Genomic DNA, 24760 nt, shown 5'->3' with positions numbered 1-24760 from the left:
TTGGATATTTTATAAAGGAATGGCGTGGGAACTTAATGTCTTCTTATATGATACCTCACAGCATACATTTATGTGTCTATACATTCAGATCACTTGCTCACTAGATGGAGCATAAATTATAAAATTATTTGAAAACTCAGATTCTCTGTCTACAGTTACAAAAGTTGTATTACACGAAAGTGTAACAACAAACAATAATAATATACAGTTACTGTATAATATACAATATTATTGTGGATAAGTATATGAAGAAACGTGGTATGAATGACTGAAACATGTTATTTGATACCAAAGACATTAAAATTTACCTACTTTACACTTTGTACCAATCAAACTCAGGGTTAGTGGGCTGTCAATTTCAAATCCATACTAATATTATAAATGGGAAAGTGTGTGTGTCTGTTTGTCTGTCTTTCACGGCAAAACGGAGCGACGAATTGACGTGATTATTTAAGGCGAGTTAGTTGAAGAGATTAATAGGCTACTTTTTGTCTCTTTCATTTTCGGTTGGTTAACCCTCCGTTTTCATTGGTGCAAGTGGCCCTTACACACAAATACCTATAACTATTTACTCCTCTCATGAGGTTTGAGACTTTACCAAAAGTAATTTAATTATTTTATATTTCTGAAATAATCTCCAGATTTTCTTATAAATTGTGGCTCTCATACGGTAGTCATCGGCTGTAGTATAATGGTTTATTTTTACTTTTCACCAAAAGACTATTTTCAATTCTACATGCGGAGTCTACGATCCAGTATCTATTACACATCTCATCTCCTTAACGAGGTGAGCAAGTTACAGCTTCCTGCTTCTACTAACCATAGACTAGACTTTATACCATAGACTAGGCTTCTTTATACCATAGACTTATCAATAATCTTTAATAACCGTTCATGAGGTATTCGCACGTCCCACGGGAATGAAAGATAGGGGAAGGTGGGGCAATGTTGGGCGTGGGGAAAAATGACCATTATAGGCTACCAAAAGAAATGTAAGACATTTATTGGCACATTAAATGAAATTCAGATGTTGACGACCGGTCTGGCTCAGTCGGTAGTGACCCTGCCTGCTGAGCCGCGGTCCCAGGTTCGAATCCCGGTAAGGGCATTTATTTGTGTGATGAGCACAGATGTTTGTTCCTGAGTCATGGATGTTTTCTATGTATATAAGTATGTATTTATCTAAGTATGCATATCGTCGCTTAGCACCCATAGTACAAGCTTTGCTTAGTTTGGGGCTAAGTTGATCTGTGTAAGGTGTCCCCCAATATTTATTTATTTATTTTATTTATTTATATCAGTTGTTTATTTATTTATTTAAACAAGAAGTACAACATAATGACTTTGCTATGCTCCACAAAACTTGGTTAGTTTGATTGTGGAGTCGTTTCAGTCTCTTTTTATACTACTTTACTTTTTACTATCCGTCTACAAGTTATAGTGTTTTTCAAAAAGGAAGGATACACTGACAGACGTCAGCTAACACTTTTTTGTGGTTGGCGTTGGCGTTTGTATTAGTTTATAAATTACTAGCTTTTGCACGTGACTTCGCTCGCGTTTAATTCGAAAATGCGAAATCCATACAAACTTCCACTCCCCATTTTAGGGAAGTGGGGGGTTCGAAAGAGACAAAAAGTAGCCTATGTCACTCTCCATCCCTTCAACTATCTGCACTTAAAAAATCCCGTCAATTCGTCGTTCCGTTTTGCCGTGAAACACGGACAAACAAACAGACACACACTTTCCCATTTATAATATTAGTTAATTAATTAATACTTTTATTTCATGAGTAACTATCGCGGTAACCGAAGACAATATTAATTAATACTTGTCAAATTACCCACAACAATACAATATCTAATATTTTCAAGAAACACTTTTGTTAACATTTCTCTCCAATTTTAAAACTTGAACAATACAGTGAATTGAACAGTGTCTAAACAAAGGCTGTCAAAAGTCTGTGACGTATAAATAGCCTTTTAGCGTTCTGTTTCAGCGATATTTGTCAACGAGGGCTAAACGTCCGGGGGGAGAGGGGACAATGGGAATAGGCGCAAGACTAAAGAGCAAAGCGGGGTCTTAAAAATATTTTTAAATTTTAATCTTTTTTTAATTTATTTTTTTATTATAAGAAAAAGGTACATTTATACAGTGACACGTTCCCCTTAAAACGGTTTACACAGTTTGACTGTGAGATTTTGTGTATGTTGGTGTAATTTTTTACAGTGTGTTACCACCACCCAAACCTTTAATAAAACCAATAAAAATACAGTCATTTAGCAATCCACTTTTTCCATTTTTCCTTTAATTTAAAAATATGTAATATCGCTCGCAGACATTTCTGCATGATAAAAAACACATTTAGCAATCGTTTGCGCATATCAGCAAATCATAGTTATTTAAATTAACTGAAAAAATGATTTTCCGAAATCCCAACATTCAATGTAACGCGTGAACTTCTTAATTGCCATTATACATCGCTCATACTTATGAGCTGTCATTGCCCTCACTTGACAAGTGTGTGTGCTGTACATTGCTGGCAAATAAAATTTTTGTTAGTTTATAAAGTATTTTTTTTCATTATTAATTAAATTAAGGGCATGGTTAAGTTAAATAACTATATAAGATTACGTTCCTTTAAAAAAAAATTGAGACGTTCTTTTGACTTTAATAACCATTTTTTATCTCGATTTGATTTTTCTACAGTATCAAAATTTTGCCGATTTTCAGTTTCATCTAACAAAATAATAGTATCACGTCTCAACCTGTAAATAAAGCCCCAGGTCAACATGTTGACGGACCATCCCAGCTACAGCTTGTAACTCGCGGCTCAATTTTTAAGCCTGAATCAACCCATATCGGTCATCTCGTCGGTTCCCGCAATTTTCGCTTCCAGGCTATAAATTCGTCATTGCGGGAATTTTTCTCTTATGGCCTATTCCCGCGCAGCCCAGCCGCCCCGCTCGCCGCCTTAGACCATTGTCGTGGCTAGGCCCTTACGCTCCAACAAAGGCGTAGTTGAAGTTGACAGAGAATAATCACATGTGAATTGATATGGTTGTCATTAAAGAAAAAGAAATACTTTTCTTTGATTGTAATACTGACGGATTATCATCTCGCTCGAATCTAGAGCAGAGCCCAACTGGGGAAGTACCTCCGCCTTACAGAAGACCGCAGCCAAATAGCACTAGACTCTACACATATTGTTGTGTTCCTGCCGGTGAGTAAGGCTGCCAGAGCTCAACGAGGGTGCGGTGTGCTAGTGACGGAAGGATCTACGGAACTAATTTGTTCCGTCTATTGTCCTTTGAGTCGTCGTCAACCCGAACCCTCCTTGGAACTTGTACACTCTTTTTACTTAACTGTGTACTTTACTTAGTATTTTTCTCAAAAAACTGAACCTATCAGAAAGTAAAGTTCAAAACATATGGTTCAAAAGTTCTTTAAGCGATGGGTTGGCAACGCGCATGTGACACTCCTTGAGTTGCAGGCGTTCATAGGTTACAATGACCGTCAGGCGGACCGTATGCTTGTTTGCCACCGACGTAGTACTAAAAAACACAACTCAAAACGTTTTAGTACTGATAACAATAGCTATATTTACGATAATATATGTATGCTAGGCCTTCTAGAAATCACGTCTAAAAGGCAATGTTAAAGTGAACTGAATATTAACTTAATGCTCGTAACCTTGTACGAAATATATCAGAACTTAAATAAATGTGACTGGCAAACATATTCAAATTCAATTTATTGTGACTAGAAGCGTAGGTAGTATCTAATGGCAAATACGCAGAAATTGACGAAAAAGAGTCTCAATACTTGGAAAACTTGCAAAACAGAAAATATTGTATTTCGTAGAATATTGAAGAGTACTAAATTCGTAGGCGTTATTAAGTTTGAGTTCACAGTTGCTGCATATGTATTTTTCGATTGAAAAAGGTTGATACTTATTGGAACATAATTTTATTTGTAAACTGAATTGCGTCTACTTATGGCTGGACGTGTGAATTTCTTTTTTGATGAAAATCTGCCAAATATTTCACATATTTTAATTCGGTTCTTGTCAATATCGGTTGCCCTCCAAAGCTCCTGAAGATAGTGCAGTCATTCCACGAGGGTATGGAGGCCACAATCCTTCACAACGGCGAAACATCGGCTCCCTTCGACGTACGCCGTGGCGTTAGTCAAGGTTGTGTAATGGCACCTACTCTAATATTTATAGACACGAAAGCCGTGCAAATACAATTATACATTATAAATAGTCAACAATAGATCGTTTATGAGATTTCCGATACAGTTTTTTTAACGATCGCTTTAACGGTGACAGACGGTCTGATGCAACCAGCTCTAAACCAGGCTAGCAAAAAAGTAAATTCTTTTATCTAAATTCCTTTGCTGTATCAATAAAGCAAAAACTTCAGACAATAAAATTACACTAACAAGATAAAACATATTCCCCCAAACCTTTTAATATCTTCCAAAACGTATCCCGTCGGCGCGTGCCTCTGTTTTTGATATCTCGACCAGAAATTATTGAGTTTTTGTCATCGCTAAACGAAGGGCCGGGGCTATCCGTAATCCGATATTCAAGCACAGTAAATTCGTGACGATATTTTTTTATTTGATTTCTTTAGAACACATTAATATTAATGCTAGTGTTTTAAAGGTTTCGCTACTGATAATTATAATCACTTAGATGCATCTTATAATAGTAAGTACTAGCTTTTGCGTGCGGCTTCGCTCGCGTTAAATTCGAAAATTGCGAAATGCCGTGATAGGCGGACCAATAAACAGACATACACACACTTTTCCGTTCATAATATTATTATAACATTTTATTATTAATGGTAAGTTCTATTAATATTAGTAAAACCAAATAGGACCGTAAAAAGGGTTTTTCTAACAAGCAAAACTTGTTTCATACAAGATCAATTAAAAGGAAACAAAATACATAATTATATAGAACCGATTTCCATGCAACTGATCAAGCTACCCTTTCAAAATCAGTGAATTTTGCAACGCGAATTCAAAATAAACAGCAAAGCGGGGGCTGGCCGATACCGATCGCCTAATACGGCTAATGGAAGACATTCGACTTTTGCGATTTTCCGCGCGGTTTGCGATAACCCCCCTTATACGGGCTGTTGGAGCTGCATGTTGAGTCGTTATAAATAAGGTTTGTTTTTGTATAAAGGAATCGGGCGATGTGATTCAAGTTAATGTTTATATCCTTTAAAGTTTTCTGTATGCAGTGAAATATGTATTAGATATGAGATGAGCTTAACGTGGGACTCAGAAAATCTGTGTACCTATCGTCGAGATATGAGATTTGAGCTTAACGGGGGAAAAACAGTACAAACACAAATGGACAGTAAATTATGAACCTGTTATTCGTTAAGAATGCATCTCAGAAATAAATGTCCTACCTAGGACTCGGCCTCGGCCACATCAATAGTCGGTACATTCCTAGTTATTTATATGAAGAGGCACATGGCAGCCTTTAAAATCGACTACCAAAACTGGGAGAAGCGGACGGAGTGGCGAAAGGAGATGGTCGCAAGTTCGTCGATGAGACCTGGTTTGCGTCACTTGCTGACAAGAGGGAAAGAAGACACCATAGCGAAATGTCGCAATCGGTTGCAAGCTTCCCTTGTCAGCTATGTGGCAAAATATGTCGCTCTCGCATGGTCTCTTTAGTCATCAAAAGCGATGTCTCTCGGACATTGCACCATAAATCGTCTGGAATGGACGCTAAGGCCAGTAGTAGTATTTATATGAACGAAGTATTTTTCATATAATTTAAAAAGCTCACCAGGAAAGCTGTACGTAGGAAGTAACTGTCATCCTCTGGATCTGTAAAGAAAAATAATAATTTTATCACATGTGTAAAAAGTCTTTGATGTGCATTTTGTAAGTAAATGCTTTTTCCAATGTCGGTATCGCTAGTGAGGTATATTTTGAAAATGAATTAAAGTACAGGTAGGTTAATATGATTTCTGCTATAAAGGTATTTTTTCCAATGTACGTACATGTTAAATATAAAACGATAAAATTTCATTTTGTAATAATTCTAGAACGAATTTTAAATTACATTTCGAATACCTAGTATTCATTATCATGTTAGTAATTCTATTAGTAAAATCAGATTATTAAATGATTGAATATTCATAAACATTGTACAATTATACCAATAGAGCAGTTCCCGAAAATTTTGTAGGTACATAGCCACGTTAGAAAATTTTAATTGATCCTATTTTGTTAATAACATTTAGTAATATTAGACTTTCGTAAGTTATACACAGGATAATTGTTATAATTAAGAAAATATAGATACTAGAGAATCTTAATGACGAAATAAAACTTACTAAAATCTCAACTCATCAAAAAAATCTTGGTAACAAAATAGGAATAATAAAAACAAATTTAATTTTTTTCTTAATTTTTGTACAAACTTTTCGAAATCTGCTGAATAACAGTTTGCGTGTATTTGGCATTATACAGAGTGGGGCCTGTAACAAAGGCGAAGAATTGAACTCTATTAGGCTATTCTCCTTATACTGATCAACATTTGTTCGGCGACTTTTGAAAATAACATGTATTTTGATTTTTATCACCCTTGAAAGTTTTTTCTAAGAGGTAATGTATTGCGAATTCTGTTAAGTCTTAAGTGTGACAGACAACGTCAATGACAACAATAATGGCGTACATTGAAGCTAATATTTATTTTGTATGAAAAATTAAAAATTTAAAGACTTCATAATTTTTAAAAGTCACTGAACAAATGTTGATCAGTATAAGGAGAATAGCCTACAGTTCAATTCTTCGCCTTTGTTACAGGCCCCACTCTGTATACCAGCGAATAAGTGGAAGTATTTCGAGCCCCGTAGCTCCTAGCCGAATGGCATTTCTGCGACGCGAAACGCCACCGAAACGCCGCAGAAATGTAGTCTGGCTCTGTCGCGCCAATACGCAAGAGCGATAGAGATAGATAGCTACGAAAGAGATATTATCGTGAGCGTTTCGTGAATGTGCATTCGGCTACGCACACAGTACATAGGTATAACATTAGAGGATTGTGTACATAATTAATAGTGCTGTTCACACAGAGTAGGTAAATACTGCTATAATCTACATAAATTATATGTAAAAGGTGAAACTCAAACTAGGAATTATGAAGCTACTTATTTATTTTCGAAAATGATTAATACTATGATTTATATATAAGTATAATATAACACATTAAACAATGATACAAATGAGCGGTAACATATTTGTATGGATGTTTTGTTTCTATTTAATGTTATTTCTTCTATTTCATGTCACACTGTAAGGCCGTTTTTACATTATCCGATCCGATATCGGAAGTAAGACCGATATCCCATATATTTAAGCCGCCATCTTGGATTTTTGTCTTTGAAATCCATCCTACATCCGATAATGTGAAAAGTTGAAAACGCACTAACGCTCATCCGAATGTAGAGAGAGTTCCAATTTACGCTACAATTATAGGCCATCGATTCCCACTTGGTCTACGGACGAAGGCCTAGCGACACTTGGGCCCTTGAGTGTCCCTGTCGTCGCGTCAGTTGCATATTATAGACGGTTCTAATTGACTGCTCGACTTTATGGCATTTATAGACGGCCGGTTGCCGTTTGGGGGAAAGTAGGCAGATCAGCGAGTCTAGCGTACTGGGGTGATATAGCCTATAGCGTCGGTGCCTCCTTGTCGCACCTGCAGAACGTGCAAAAAGGACGCATCGACGCGATAGGCTATATCATGTTACCATGCTTGCTTCCAGGGCGGATATGTTTGAGGGAATTTGAGAGAAGAACAAATTATTCACATGATCGGCTTTTTCATCTCTGCTAGGAGGCATCAAAAGTGATATTTTTCATCACCCTTCAGAGGGATAAAACAAAAGGTGTTCGACAAGTGTATTATTACTCAATTACCTATACTAATTTACTACAGATTTTTATGATATTTGAATATTTATTTTAGTCTTGAAAATATTACTATGCTTACAAATGTTATACAAAATACAAATTACTTATTGTTCGAATGTTATTTGTTATACAAGTGGTATATTTGAAAAAAAAACTTTTCCCCTCACTATCCATTGTTCCATCAGTAAAAACACGTGTTTACGACCTATTATATTCAAAGCGATTTAATGATTGATATAAAAGTTTCATGGAATCAAATATCTGGTTCAGTAGGTACAGATTTGGTATTTGGTAGTACCTGTAGATTGTAGATGTATGTATGGATTTAACAATAAATGGCAAAGACTATTTTAAACCTTAAATTTGAAACGAAATATATACGTTCTGGTTTCACTCCGAACGAAATAACATAAATTAAAGTCTTAAGTGGTTTCCCGTGGCAGTCAATTTAGGTTGGTATTATACCTATCGAGGTACCAGGGGTGCATACCAAAGCGGAGCTTAATCAAAGAGATCCAGGGCTATACGTCCCGGTACCGCGACATTAGTCTCTTGCCCGGTGCCCGGAAAAAGCGGGTCGTATTCGTACAAACCGCTTGTGGAGTGTATCTGGGTATATATGCCCAGGGTATATCCATACTAATATTATAGATGGGAAAGTGTGTGTCTGTTTATTTGTCCGTCTTTCACGGAAAACGGAGCGACGAATTGACGTGATTTTTTAAGTGGAAATATTTGAAGGGATGTAGGGAGTGCCATGGCTATTTTTGTCTCTTTCTAACGCGAGCGAAGCCGCGGGCAAAAGCTAGTAGGTTATATATGCTGCAAATATACCGATGTGAACGATTTTGGCTTTATGGAAATAATTTCCAAAAAATAACGTGTTTCGTTTGCTTTGGGTGAAATTCGAATACCTATATATTTATCCTCCTTGCATTATCCCGGTATTTTGTCACGGCTCATGGGAGCCCGGAGTCCGCTTTGAACTAATCCCAAGATTTGGCGTAGGCACTAGTTTTTAAAAGCGACTTCTGACCAACAAATTACTAGTTATTGTTTCCGTTTCTCTGGAAAAGCGACTGGCAAATATCAAATGACATTTCGCATGTTCCGAAAAACTAGTGGTACGAGCCGGGGTTCGAACCCGCGACCTCCGGATCGAACATCGCACGCTTTTACCGCCAGGAAAATTCTAGGCTAGTCGTGGAATCCTCCGCCCGAAAGAAATAAAATTTCGCAATGTGTTGTTTTTCAAAATTCGAGTTTGGCAACACTGAGCGTTAATGGTTTATCGTTGTCAGTTGAAAGTCGAATTAGAAGTTTCATAAATAAAACTAGAGATTCCAGAAAACATGGACACAATGAAATTGATTGTGAGAATAGCAAACACACACTCCAAATAAAGTGATTTTAAAACTTTTCAAACAAAAATATAGATGCATCGCCTTGAAATTTTCTCTAAGAAATCAGCTTAAAACTGCACGGTTTGCTAATATGAAATTAATATGAAATACTGAGGAGTGACGTCACGGTCAATTCATTTACTTTATATCTTTCTCTTTGACTTATTTAATAGAAATTATGTTTAAACATAACTACTGTCCATATTTTTCTTCTAATTATATGGTGCTTTATTTCGTGCACTGCATAAAATATTTTATTTTAATTATAGGAAACTAGCCTATTCTTTAAGAGTCTGCAGGTTCCTTTCGGTTAAGAAGTACCTATTTCAAAAAGAGTGAGTATTTCAATCACTCATAAAACAACCTTTTAGCTGTCGATCCTAACCGCAATCCTGGCTGACGCAATTCCTGACGACAAACCTAATCGCAAGTCCTGAACAAAATCCACATGCTTTGTTAACCAAAAGACAAAACGTGCTACCCTGACACGTGAGTAAATGTACCAGGGCTAAACAAAGCAGAGTTAATCAGGGTGTCTGATCCGGCGGGCTATCTGTTGTGTGACCGCAGCGTTAGTCCTATGTCCACTTGGAACTACAATTGATTGAGTCTTCGAAAAAAATGTTCGGACAACTAATTCAAAAGTCGTCTTGGGGATTAATGGGAGCGTGTAGGTATTGCTAGGGGTTTAGACAAAGCTTGTTGCGGATTTTATCATGTACATGTACTTTTGACGAAGCATGTGGTGGATTATTAGTGATGTAGTTTGGACGAAGTTTGTTGCGGATACTATTTTGTACGCGTTTGACGAAGCCTGCGCAGTGGATTTAGATGATGGTTTGTATGTTTTGGATATGAAATAAATTATATATACTTTATATTTAAAATTTAGTTCATCTTTGAGATTGAGACACTACCAAGGGTCACTTGCACCAACGAACATGGAGGGTTAACTCACCATTTTATATGGAATTTGACAGATGACAGTTACCCCTGAGTCAAAAACGGAACAATCGACCTGTCATATCTCACTCATACAAGCATGGTACGCGATACACGGCTTAGATGGACTAAAACGTTTTCTGAATTTGATCGCCAGTGTCCGAGGTGTGCCTTTACAGATGTAAGAAGCGCCTGTATGCGTAGCCGAATGCACATCAAACGCTCACGAATCACGATAATACCTATTTCGTAGCTATCTATCTCTATCGCTCTTGCGTATTGGCGCGACAGAGCTAGACTTCATTTGTGTCGGCGTCTCGCGTCGATGATTGCCATTCCCTACGCCAGATGGCATCCATTGGATGAGACTAGCAGGAGCCGGGACAAGCGGCGTCCTTGAAGGGAGGTATATGCTTAGCAATAGGCGATAAAGGGCTGATATAATGATGTTGAACTCAATCTTTATATCTTTCACGACTACTAAATACTTTGTTGCAAAACAAAGCAGAGTTAATCAGGGTTTCTGATCCGGGGGGCTATTTGTTGTGTGACCGCGGCGTTAGTCCTATGTCCACTTGTAAAGTCAGCTGATTAGTGTACAAAAAAACTTGGAGCTTTTGCTGCGATAGATTGTTTACAGACTTTATAGCACTGACTGAACTGACCCTTGGATATTTGTTATGCGAACAAGATTAGGACCTATTTTTACGCATTTACATGCAGCACTCACGCAGCAAGCAATCAAGTCTAATAACGCCTTTGCTTGTAGCGACGGCAATGCGATGCGGCGCGACGAGGGCGCGACGAAATCAAACGTTCGATCTCTATATTCTCTATGGAAGTGTCTTAGTCGGGCGACGTCGATGGTTGCGGTGCGATGCGACGCGACGCGACGGCGGTCGCGCGATCACGTCGTCCTCGGAAGCTACGGCGTTAGTACGTTTTCACATTATCCGATCCGATATCGAATGTAGGACCGATATCCAATACATTGCAGGCGCCATCTTGGATTTTTTCCATTGAAATCCTTCCGACATCCGATATCGGATCGGATAATGTGAAAACTGACTTAGTAATGAAACTACTCGTAAATTATTCAAAAGTAGCTATGTAGCAAAAAGTAGCTAATAAGCTAAGTTACACATCTTTTAGTCAATAATATTTGCTGCAAAACAAAGCTCAATTTACCAGTGTCTGATCCGGGGGTCTATTTGTCACGTGACCGCAGCATTTAGCCCTGTCCACTTGCGAGGTCGGCTGATTGCCGAAATTGGCTGACATTGTTTTTGCTAGCCAACGATGTTTACTGCAAACCAGACTTGAACTTGTGTTTAAGGTTTCAAGGTGCTATAAAGACGCGATGGCGGTGTTGAATAATGGGAATATGCATTCTAGTCTTGTGACGTCACTTTTAAGAAAAATTATACCTAGGCGTGACGTCACGCGAAACTTCAACGCACTGTACCGTCTTTATTTTTCGTTTACGATAAAAAAGGAAAAAATAATTATGTACTTACTAATATAATTATATACTTTTTTGAGAATCTAACTGACGCCTCAAATCTTTTTTTATAGAGGTATATATAACACTAGTTCAAATCATCCACGTAGCAGGTTCTATTAGTAAATAGAGAATCTGTTTCCCGTCAAATTGAGGTATTGATCTCGCTAGAAATCACCTCAAATGTTATATTATGTACACCAAATCGTTTGTCTGCAACCCTTCGATAAACTTAAATACTTACAACATCACATATCGTCACTATACTTTTAAAAAAACTTGTATCTTCGTCTGTCAATGAAAAGAAAATTGTAGTAAGTATGTATGGAATGCATATAGACTTACTGCGTTTTAACTTTGAGGAACAGCGTGAGATACGAGATTTTTAAAAGTAGTGACGATATCTCGTTTTCCAAAAATGTCACTTACTCGTAAATAGTCCCTCAAATTCTTTCCAAGCTTCTGTTTATCACTACATAGCGTATACCTACGTACAAGTATAGTAACCCGTAAAATTGTCAAGTCAGTGTGTATTGATCGCGTCATACGCGAAGACGCGTGCCTCGGTTCTTATAGTCAAGCATTTTAAGGTTAGATTTGAATTTGAATTCGCACGTCATTGTGAATGATACAATCTATAATACTTACACATACATGTATATCCTCTATTGTGCCCCTCGCAGACAGTTAACATCCCCTAACATTCTTCCGAATCGTCTGTTTTCTTGATTTGATTACGTCCCTGAGATGTCACTGAATTCTTCCCCCGAAAAATCTATTATGCCTATTGTAAGCTGCAGTACTTACAAATCTTACTCGCGAGAAAGAGAGAAAAAGTAGCCTACGTCACACTCCATCCTTTCAACTATCTCCACTTAAAAAATCACGTCAATTCGTCGTTCCGTTTTGCCGTAAAGACGGACAAACAAACAGACACACACATTTTCCCATTTATAATATTACTATGGACTATGGATAAGTCAGTATAATTATACATTTTACTATTTATCCCTCGCATTGCAGAATATAACCAACATTCCCCAACATGTTTCATGAGTTGAAGCTTGGCTGCTCTAACAACGTTTGGACCTCCTAATTTGGACAAAATATTCGAGCGAATCGACGTACAAATTCTATAGGAAACCTTTTCAAGTTGTAGTTCGTCAACTATACGTTTGATTAATGTTAACTACGACGAATATATCTATTTTACCCTTCGTACATCCCTCTATTCTTCCAATCCGTTCGTCCCACTGATTTGATTACGCGTTCAAATCCCCTACCATGCGCTTTTGACGTTGTTGAATGTCGACGTTACTCGATAGATAAAATGCCACGGAAAATGTGGTTCTTAGTAACCGTTGGAGGGCGCTGTTCGATTTCTCCATACAATAGAATCTCCCATGACGTTTGTGCTATCGAGGATCGTATTCTAAAATAGATTATACCTTATATGACACTACCGAGGAAGATATATATTTGAAACGAAACATATGACTGATCGATGAATTTCAATCACAAATATGAATCTTTCTTCTGAATAGAACGTTTTTTTGGATGTCATTAAAGTATTGGTTGTCGTAAAGTTAACATTAGTAGATACAGATTTTCCTATATAGGTCATTTGCTTATCGCTCCTAAGCATAATTATTACAGAGAATTTATGATAAGATTATTAATTAGATTACTGCTTAAAACCGTTCCATAAAATTTACTGTCTATGTTTTAAAACGTCAAAATAAATACTCATAGTAGAGGGTTTGGTAGAGCACTCTCGACTCTACCGAGCGCTCTCGCGGGAGTTTTTCTAATTTCCTGCAGGTTTTCGCGGCTCATTTAGCTGATTTAATTTATTAATGAATCTGTCCGTGCCGTCTGAAGTTTGATTGTGTTTATTCATCGGGTGTTTCATAATTAATTGTTGTACATGTTGGTCTTTTTGTTCGGTAACATATTTTTGTATGTCGTGGTGCGACAAATCACACCAGGGATATGTTTAAGATCTAAAATCAAAACCATCGTTTTAGTGCGATTTTTTTACATAGTACAGGGTAGGTAGCCAACCAATACCTAAACAAATTGTCCTTGTTAAAACCTACTTTCTAAAAGTGAAAATGTATCATATCAAAAAAATACCTATTTTCCTCATTGAAACAAGATTCCGAATAACCCTCGTTTTTGTGATACTGTGAACTTTTAGATCGTTTTGACACTATCCAATCTGATATGGTATATGTATATGATGCCATTTGGTTGTATCGGATGATATTGGATCGGATAATGTGAGAACGCTCTTAGGTAACATACTCGTACAGATAAACCGACAAAAGTGGCACACTGCATCGAACGAATAATCAAATGCCTCATTCATCATCATCATGTTTTAAGTAAATATATTTTCCCCTCACTAGCTCGGAAACACGTGTTTTATCCTTTAATACTAGCGGGTAGAAACGCATTTTATCCACTAGTGGGTAAAGTAATTTGACCTTGAATATAGTCAAATTAACTGCTTTAAAATTTATGAAAGTAGGTGAATCTAGTAATGACTTGATGATTTACCACCCGTGGAACTTTTGGAAGCAGTGATAAACGCATTTTTTGCGTTGTAGTTTCCTCGCTATAGTGAGGGGAAAAGTTTTGTGTTACACACGGGTGCAAATGTATTTTACTTCTCGTGTATTGAAAAACTCGCTAAGTTCAGGATTCTATTCTCGAACCACTCGCTTCGCTCGTGGTTCAACGAGAATCCTTTCACTTGCTCGTTTTTCAATTACACACTCGGCGTTAAAATACAACTTTGCCCCCTTGTATAACAAATAACTATTATTATGCAGAGCAACTTCATTTAAACTGAATCTTAACCCTTTCATTTTCGGGATCAAACAGAAAATATCCGCTAGTAAATTATGCCATCAGGAGCTCATAAAGGTCGCGCCGTTATGACCTCATTATTAAATCCATTTCCACGAACCAGGAGTCCATAACAAACGAGGTAACCTCCTATTCCTTTGCCGTGTCACGCGCAGTCATTGGTTTTTTAAGGTTCAGTGTAATAATGAAGGAAATTAACTTCAGTACCTAGTACAATGATCATCACAAGACAAGTAGTGGATCAAATAACGCTTTAGAAGTAATGACCATTCTGTGACCGCTAAACAAAAAGATATGCTGTCTGTACATAGAAAAAATCATTCAAATTTTACATTTATGGCAAAGAATAGAACAGATTTACCTATGTCTTTCTAAAACTTATTCAGGACTTCAGACACTTTTGGTGCGTTGTTTCATCGGCTACTGATGATGACTGAACATTATGAACGTTTAAACGTTTAATGCAGTTCGCTCTTTAAGTGTATCTTTTCGAAGTAAAAAGTCCACTTTATTGTTTGACATACGAGTAAGAATACTTTGAATTGAGATTAAGCGAGTAGGATCTTTGACTTGACACAACGATGAGCCTCAAGCTAGAATCTGTTACAGTTTTGCAATGCGTCTTTAGGTAGCCTGACTATGAAATTGTACAGTATCAAACACGTACGAAAATTATTTTCTATTCAGATTTTCTTACCGTCAAAGACCACTTTAAAAATATTGCAAAGAACCTTCATAAAGCAAGCAACTTCAAAAATGGGAAACCCTTTAAAATAATTCCCTTATTAAAGCAAGCTACCAGGAGCTCAGAAGAGGGTAGGAGCTTGCGGTGACACGCCCGCCGCGTCCTTGCATAACGCGCCTCGTTTGCCTGCTGCAGTAATGACTAATATGAAATATGGCGCGTAATTATATGGTTATGTTATGTTATAGTATAATGGTTTTTGAAGTAAGTGCCTATTGAATGGAGCAGGTATGGTGCAATCTTCACTAGATTTCGTTTTAAAGAGTTTGCCAAGAGCAGCAGACCGTGCCATTGGTGACGTTGGATCTTTATAGAATACATAATTATCTTAAAATCAATATTTTATGAGCGTAAGCCTGAGTGAACGCTTGGAGCGGAGCGTTCGGTGGAGCAGTCTAAGCGGCGTCGACTCAGGACACATGTGGATATGAGCTCCAATTATTTGTGCACTCTGGCCTTACACATAGTTCGCATACATTACAGGCGCCATCTTATATTTCATATCGGATCGGATAATGTGAAAACGGACTTCAGGTGACCAGAATGCAAAGTGTCATAGTCATTGCCGGACTTACTATTCATAATTCTGTTAGTTTTATCCTAAGCCTGTATCACACAAACTTAAATTCAAAATTACTGCTACCATATTGGTAAAAACACACAAATATATTTGTAGTTTTATATCTTTTTACTCAAACGCTTTAGGCGTACCTAAAACAGGTCTGGATACTTAAGTTCTAAACCTGTCCTTAACAGTCATAGCCTTTTGCAAAATCCATTAACCTTTTATGCAGCGTTATTTGGGACGATGACGATTGTGTGCACGCGTTTGTTTTGATTCTGATCGCTTTAGTCAACAGTCCTGTGAGTGCAAACATATAAAATGTTTTTAAATATTTTAACCCTTTTAACGCCACATCTGAGGCCTGTTGTCGCAGTGACAATTGTCGCCCAACAGTGCCACTTCGCTGTTCATTGCCTGGTCAATAAGGAAATGTTGACACTGAGTAACAATGTTTTTTATCGACCCAGAAATAGGCACAGAATTGTGTCAGTATCAAGTGTAAAATAAATTTAATGTCAATGTGAAATAAGCCAATTTGTGCGAAGCGGCATTCTGATAATCATATGGTGCAAATGTTGATATTGAGCTGGAGCCATATGTGTTTATTGACGTGTCTGATGGTTGTTTAGTATTGGACCTTTAAAAATATTATGAAAATAAATTAAAATTCACATAATATATGGTGGAAAACAACCTTAGGAGTGCCTCAGCAGCGGCTGGTCCATACAAGCCCATTCCTACCGGCTTGCCTAAAATTGATTACTAGTAAAGTACCTAATGTTAAGGTAGGTTTCTTTTTGCTCAGTGTTGCCTAGAAGAAATTTTCACCAGACGCCATTGGAGTGCCTCATCATCATAATTAGCCTTTAGTCTATTAACAGACACAGACAACCTACTGGGTATATTAGCAGTGTCACGTTTAGGTCATAAACGTTTTTCATGGCTGTGTAAACATCTTTGTGCAACATAGTGCAAGAGCAACGAATGCCATCACTAGTCGAATAAAAAGTTTGAAAATATTTTAAACTCAGATTGCTCATTTGCCGCGCTTTGATAAATTATCCAGGAACGTCCGTTAAGTGGCCAGACGTGCTTTTGCAGGATAAATTGGACAAATTGGCTAAAAGCTGGTTTACTCCAGCCCTAACCCTTACTAGGGACAAAAACGAAGATAAATCTAAGCGTACAGGACATAAACTATTGCTGTCGTCTAAAATTTTAGGAGAGCTGAAGAACAATTGACAAATACTTTGAAAATAAGTACGTACCTACACAGAATCTGGATAAGTACTTAGCTTAGTAGCTAACTCAATGTATGTTGATTTTAAAGAGTATTAAGTTTCTTTTAGGGACAGTTCGATAATCTATAACTAAGGCGCCTAGCCTTCAGAGATAACATACACTAGAGAAATTTCGTCGGGTACCTCGGCGGTCGGGGTGGTGTAGCGGTTTAGCACGTCAGTCGCGATAGCTGGAGACCCGGGTTCGATTCACGGCTTCGCCACCAGTGGGTTTGATCGCTTTTTTTATTTCAGTTTATAATCTATAACTTGTAAAAAAATCGTAGGTAAAAGCCTGTATCTTATCGAAGTTCCACCCTGAGACAGGGAAGAGGAGCATTTGCTTCCCTAATATATACAGTGTAACATGAGGAAACCGAATAATTTTAACAGCGTATTCCTCATCATATTAGAAGAGTAAAATGTCATATAAACTTTTCTGGATTTCATCTACTTTCAGAGATATTAGCATTTCACAAAATAACAATTACCTACTTCTTATTTCTCAGAACGAAACGCTGTTTTGATAGCATTGATGCCGTTATCGGACATAATCTAACTATCCTCGTTGATAGATATCAAAAAGTAACTATTAGTACTTAACTCATTGCAAAAAAGTATTATTTCAGAAATAAATTCTAAATTTTTATTTTTTATTGCCAGTTTTGGCAATAACATTTACTTTTTATGTGAAAATGTATCCAATAAAACTAAAAACATATTACATAAAAAATATATGGCGAAATTTGCTTGACGTCACATAATATTTTATCTTTCTTTTGCACTCAAAAATGCATAGTTAAAATCTTACGGTTTCCTCATGCTACACCGTGTATATTATTATACGCAGTTTTATACATTACCTACATTTTTTTTTAATTTATAATCGTACATTCCAGCATAATACCTACCCAAGGTGTGGTACGCATTTTACTTTATCGCAGTATTGTTGACTTCAATATTTTTAACAGTAAGTGGAAGTATATTGATGGGATCAACGCATGCCTGGAGGCGTAACTCGTAACGCCGTTTCTCTTTCAATGGGTTCTTTTGTGTTGGCCAGAGTCAATAATCTTAATAGACATGATCGGCCTACGCTTCACGTAAGTACAAAGATGCTGATTTATCTGAAGACGGAGAAAAGTGAGAGTTGTCGTAGGTTTAGAAAAAAATAGGAACAGCAAGTTTTACTTATCAAACAGATTGTAACAAATATAATCTAGGACCTGACCTGCTATCAGCAATTTTAAAGATTATGATGATGATGATGATGATGATGATGATGATGATGATGATGATGATGATGATGATGATGATGTCCTCCTCGACGTATCCATCGACGGCGAGATTTATTAAAAGATTATAACAAGAAAGCGAAGCGCATCGCAATGTTTTTATAATGCCCGAGTTCTTCGACTTTGGGCTCAATTTCAGTATTTAAATGTGATACAAAACTTTAATATCGGAATGGACACCACATAAAAAGTACATATGGATTATGGATTACTGACCATAGATAGCTATATTAAACCATACTAAGCAATTTTAAAATTTGTGAAATAGCGTAGGATAGTGGAATAAAAACTTAATAGCAAATAGCAGATAAAAAAAACGTACCAATAGTTAGTTATAAATAAAAATATCTGGGCAACCGAGCTTCGCTCGGTTCTGTTTCGTATCCTTGACATGTGTCGCCATCTAGTTCAAAAATGAATAGTACCTACATCGAGCGAAAGAATTCTCAGCCTTAACAACACAACTACTCCACACGAGATGGCGCGCATTTCGCCACAAAAACTCAAATAGTGTATTTTTCTATTCGTTTTAGCCTTGACCTGTGTCGCCATCTAGTGTTTGCAATAAATAGTACTTACATCAACCGAAATAATTCTGTCTTAACAGTACAACTATGCACACGAGATGGCGCGCGAAGAAAAACGCATGAAAACTCGAAAATTCGCGTTTTCCGGGACCTAAGGATAAGTTAGACCGATTTTTCACCCCAAAAACCCCCACATAACAAATTTCTGCGAAATCGTTAGAGCGGTTTCCGAGATCGTCAGTGTAAATAAATATATATATAAATAAATAAATAAATAAATAAATATACAAGAATTGCTCGTTTAAAAGTATAAGATAAGATAACAAGGGCTAGGTAAATACAGGTACATTTAAACAGTGTATTGACAAATACAATCAACAAGGCATATGATTAGTGCAAAAGTACCATACGCCTCTGCCAGATACACCATACACTGAGAGAAATTTGCATTGTGAATTTAACAAGTTCGACTTGTTGCGGTTTATCCGTTTGAATCAGCCAAACGTATGTTTAAAACAATATGTGTCAGGTTGTTTTTATAAAATCGACTTGTTGATTCAAATATATTGCCGATTCAAATGACAAGTAGCTTGTTGTTTGAACCAAAGAGCACGTAGGCGCTATTTTAACCAAAAAACTTGTTGAACGAACATGAAAACTGGTTGTATTTTCTCTCAGTGTAATAGCACCTTCACATAAGTCGTTCAAAAACAAACTGCATCAGTGAATGCACAAAATGGCGTGGGAAACATGGCGTGCCTCAATGGAACGTAATGAACCATTCGTTTGTCATTCGCGAATGAAAGAACGATAATGGGAGTGAAAGAACTGATTCTTGTGGTCTCTTTTATTGCACGTAATGTACGTGTTTAATCTTACCGCAATGTATGAAATGAAATGAAACTTGAAAAGGGTTGTGCCTTTATTCTGTTTGTCGTTGTCATATGTTTTAACAAATGTATGTGAATGAAACGGAAGTTATTATTTATACATACATACATATCATCACGCCGGTATTCCATAAAGGGGTAGGCAGAGCACATGAACTACTAAAGTTTCAGTGCCACTCCTGGCAAAAAGGGGTTGATAGAAATCGAAATTGTGCCATTGCAGTGACAGGTTGCCAGCCTCTCGCCTACGCCACAATTTAACCCAATTTTTTAATGTTATTATTTATATTATGTTATTAAAGTAATATTAAGTCTTTTTTCGGACAAATCCCGCACAAAAATCTTGTTACTAAAACCTTGTAGAGAAATTTATTGTCGATTTCACTTTTTTTTTCTGAAAATTTTTGCACTTTTTCTACTCAAATTATGAGATCTTTCGACTCTACTAGGAGCCAAAAAAGGTCCCAAAATTTCCATACATTTTTTGGAGGAATTTCATCTTTTGCACATGAAACATAGACCCTTCTGAATTTGAAAGCCACATCCATACTCCATACTTATATAAATGGGGAAGTTTGTGTATCTGTTTGTTTGTCCGTCTTTCACGGCAAAACGGAGCGACGACTTGACGTGATGGTTTAAGGGATGAAGAGTGACATAGGCTACTTTTTGTCTCTTTCAAACCCCCCACTTCCCTAAAATGGGCAGTGGAAGTGTGTATGGAGCATTTGGCATTTAGAATTTCACTCGAGCGAAGCCGCGGGACAAAGCTAGTATAGTGCCTATATTCGTACAAACACGGGTCACCAGCCTTATAAGCTGTGTCGACTGAGTCATCCCGGCATAATCAGATACGGGCATTAACCGCTCGAATTAAACCAATCGTTTTGCCGACCGATATCGAATACGCTCCTGATAGCGAATACCCCCGTTATAGGTACTGTAAAATTTTATGTCACTTAAAAGGGCCATAAAATATAATGGCGGGAATGGAGCGGATTTTTAAATTTAAGGTTTTACTTTTATGCTCTTTTGAGGTTCTATATGCTTCTCCATCTACCTGTATTGAAAGGAAATAATATTAAGTTTAGTAATAGGATTGTTAATGTTAAAGCAAAATTACGCAGAGGTGCGTAAATTACTTGTGTCATTTCACAAGAAAACGTCCCGCTTTGTCGTTCGCCGCAAGGACGTTTTCACCGGTACTTTAATAAGGCAAAAACAAATATCGTCCTTATGGCAATTGGCAACAGACAAACAGGACGTTTTACTAAACTTCTATACATTTATTACTACACCCGTTATTACTAAGCGGTGAGTAAATTTGCTCCAAAAAATGTAATCGCTAATCCTTGTAAAAAGTAATAAGTTTTATATCTTCGAGGTTGAAATTAACTTTACATAAATTGTTTTAAGTTATTAAGTCTTTATAAGTTATAAATGTTAGTATCCAATCAGATCTTTAAGCTTGGGAAACAAACCCATTATAAAGAAAAATCTATAAAACGTAAAAATAATCCAGCCATAATTAATAAAATAATATAAAGACACGTAAACCCGCCATATAAGTGCATTAACTTCTATAAAAACATATTGCAGATACTTATCCCACAGTCCCACACTCATTCCTGGCTGAGAATCGAACCCAGGAAATCCGGTACCGCAAGTAACTGTTCATACAATTATCCGGCTTTAATACTATGATTGTGTAACACACAATAGTAGCTATCATGATCTGAAATGTACAAACATGTATGAAATTATTGAGCACATAATGCTTTTTGGAATTGTATCTAGGAGTAACATTAAGTAGAAATTATTGTTCAGTTGTCAAAAACTTTGGTGTTTCGACTTAAGGTTTGATTTTATATGTCTGAAGTGCTTTGTTTACTTGTTTTTGGATAATTTAGAAATATTAGGCCTCTATTGTTTAGAAAGTGTTCAGATTTGAAGGGTCTTTTAAGCGTGGTCGCAATTTGGTATATTAAGTTAAAATTCATCAAGTTAGTCACGATGCGCCCTAGGCTGGAGCATTTAAAATGTGGTCCGGCCTTTGTGTTTGTGGGAACTTTAATAGACACATGACTAGTCTATCAAATATCATCATTTCAGCAAAGTTAATCGCTCACTGCTGAGCCACTGCCTTCCTTCGTGCACGACACTTATCCCGGTACTGGGCTAGTCTCATCCAGAGAGTGCAGTTTTACGAATGTCGCCCATCCACTCAACGAGCCAACGGATGCCAGGCGCTTCTTACATCCGAAAACGGCCACCATTCAAATATAACAATCATGAATATCATGATTAACTGAATGAGACTGGCTCAAGACGTGGCGCACTGAAAGAGAGACCCATGCTCAGCAGTGGACGATAAAAGGCTGATATTATGATGATTAAATGAATCGAAACGAAAATATTTTCAATAATTTCAACATACATCATCATCCTCCTTGCGTTATTCCGGCATTTGCCATGGCTCATGGGAGCCTGGGGTCCGCTTTGACAACTAATTCCAAGATTTGACTTACGTCGGACGCACTAGTTTTACGAAAGCGACTGCCATCTGACCTTCTAACCCGAAGGGTGACTAGGCCTAATTGGAATTAGTCCGGTTTCCTCACGATGTTTCCTTCACCGAAATGCGACTGACAAATAACAAATGACATTTCGCACATAAGTTCCGAAAAACACTCATTGGTACGAGCCGGGGTTCGAACCCGCGACCTCCGGATCGAAAGTCGCACGCTCTTACCGCTAGGGCACCAGCGCTTTCAACATACATACATACATGTAGACAGAATAATCGGGAGTACATTTGACAAACACACTCCAGATTATTCTTAGGGCTCTTTAAACGGCCGGTTCTCCATACAAACATTGTTTGTAATTGTTGATTCCCTTCCAAACAAAATGTTCCCTAGAGAAAGGGATGTACAGTAATTATTAATGGGTATGTCCGCAAGAAACTGCAATCATTAGTATGCATCGTGATTGCAGATTTCGTGATAGAGCATTTGCGTGAAGACGCTAAGTTTTGCATATTTGTTGGCTTTCATGGTTTTCCTATTTAATTAAAGCCTGACCAGACATATACAACTACGCGCCATCTTGCGGAATTTCATTAGAACTATTTTCTTCATACTTTATTGAACTGTCACCCCATACATCATAATAACAGCGCCCTCTTGATAATCGTCATATATTAATAGTCAGGCAGGCTTTACCAGAGATCGCACGGATTCGCGACATTCTTATTGACTTGTTTATGTCATTTCGATGACATTTAGTACGAGATGAGGCACAAAAATGCGATCTTTTGCAGATTTTATTTGAGAGATACCTGTATTTTTTTATATCAAATTGCTTAGACGAAATGTATTTTATCAATAAAGGATTGATTGAATTGAAAGGTAATCCGTTAAGAGGTAAATGATTGGTTCTTAAAATTACCCGATAAAAAGGTAAGCTTTTAATGATATCAATGGGATCGGAAATGCTTTGTAATATTTTTTTAAATAAAATTCTATTTATAATTAATTTGCTCCTTTCTAACTTTTGTTTGAATAAATTTCTACTCCTATTTTATTTAGTACGGGTATTTTAATGTGACAAAGATAATATATTTTGTAGATGTAATCTGACGATTAATACGACTTTATTTGACGGTTATATGCGCATTGTAATATGCCTATGATCTTTCGGGACATCCCGGTGTCAAATCCATATAGAGGATATGATAGAGTTAATAAGCTCTTAATTCCCGCACTACATATAAAAAAAACTTCTTGAAAAATAAATATTTCATTTTCTTTTTAATTTCCATTATAATATTGTCTTCTGTTACCGCGATAGTTACTCATGAAATAAAACTATGGAAACTTCAATAGATATTTCTATTGAAATAAAAGATAAAACTTTATACACGGATTATATGCGTATAATGAATTTACAATTCATCCCGACGTTTCAAACACTTTACACCGTTGACTAAAGTGTTCGAAAGGTCGGGATGAATTGTAAATTCATTATACGCAATATAATCCGTGTATTTAGTTTTATTTCAACAGATATACAATACAGATATACAACAGATGTACAAGTTTCTAATGGGGTGGCAACGCGCATGTGACACTGTTTGAGTTGCAGGCGTTCATAGGTTACAGTGACTGCTTTACATCAGGCGGGCCGTATGCTTGTTTGCCACCGACGTAGTATATAAAAAAAAATATATGTATGAAGTTTTACTATAATATTCCTAAACATAAAACATTGGAGTAACTACCCAGTAAGGAGTGGAGAAATCAAGTTTTCAGTACCTACTCTAATATTACAGGTATAGATTTCCCACCTTCGTCACCTGGCATGATATTCTCCTGCCAGTTAGGGCCCCTTTAGACGGTACGAGAACTCGCATACGAGTTTTATTACATTGCGGTATTTGATGGCTGTGCAAAATTGTATCTACCCTCAACAGCCCGCAATGTAACTGAAATCGCATGCGAGTTCGCACGCCGTGTCTAAATCAGGGTGGCTAGCCGAATGGCACAATCGCTCACGAAACGCTCACGAAACGAAGCGCTAGTAGATATCTATCTCTATCGCGCTTGCGTATTGGCGCGCTCGCTTTCGCGTCGGAGAAATGCCATTCGGCTACGGGGCCTGGTCTTATGCGGCCGCTGCTGCCGCTCTCGCATCGGACTTACCAGTCATTTGCGTAAGTGCCGCAATCTTACGGACGCTGCTTAATACATCATATAATTGATGTCAAAGGCCAATGATGAATAAAGA

At 37.1% G+C, this 24760-nt stretch overlaps 1 protein-coding gene across 3 annotated transcripts in view; it reads right to left on the bottom strand.

Moving 5' to 3' along the window:
- LOC125227585 (leucine-rich repeat neuronal protein 1-like) overlaps positions 1 to 24760 on the bottom strand; it is a 476226-nt gene that overhangs the window by 345362 nt on the left and 106104 nt on the right. For all 3 annotated transcript variants that reach the window (XM_048131927.1, XM_048131925.1, XM_048131926.1), the window contains exon 2: positions 5816 to 5856. The gene's annotated coding sequence lies outside the window, so the exon portion shown is untranslated. The remainder of the gene's footprint in view (positions 1 to 5815; positions 5857 to 24760) is intronic.

This window comes from Leguminivora glycinivorella, chromosome 6, assembly GCF_023078275.1.
Source record: "Leguminivora glycinivorella isolate SPB_JAAS2020 chromosome 6, LegGlyc_1.1, whole genome shotgun sequence".
Classification (NCBI taxonomy): domain Eukaryota; kingdom Metazoa; phylum Arthropoda; class Insecta; order Lepidoptera; family Tortricidae; genus Leguminivora; species Leguminivora glycinivorella.
The sequence above is the reverse complement of the archived record's forward strand: the minus strand, read 5'-3'. Positions and strand labels throughout refer to the sequence as shown.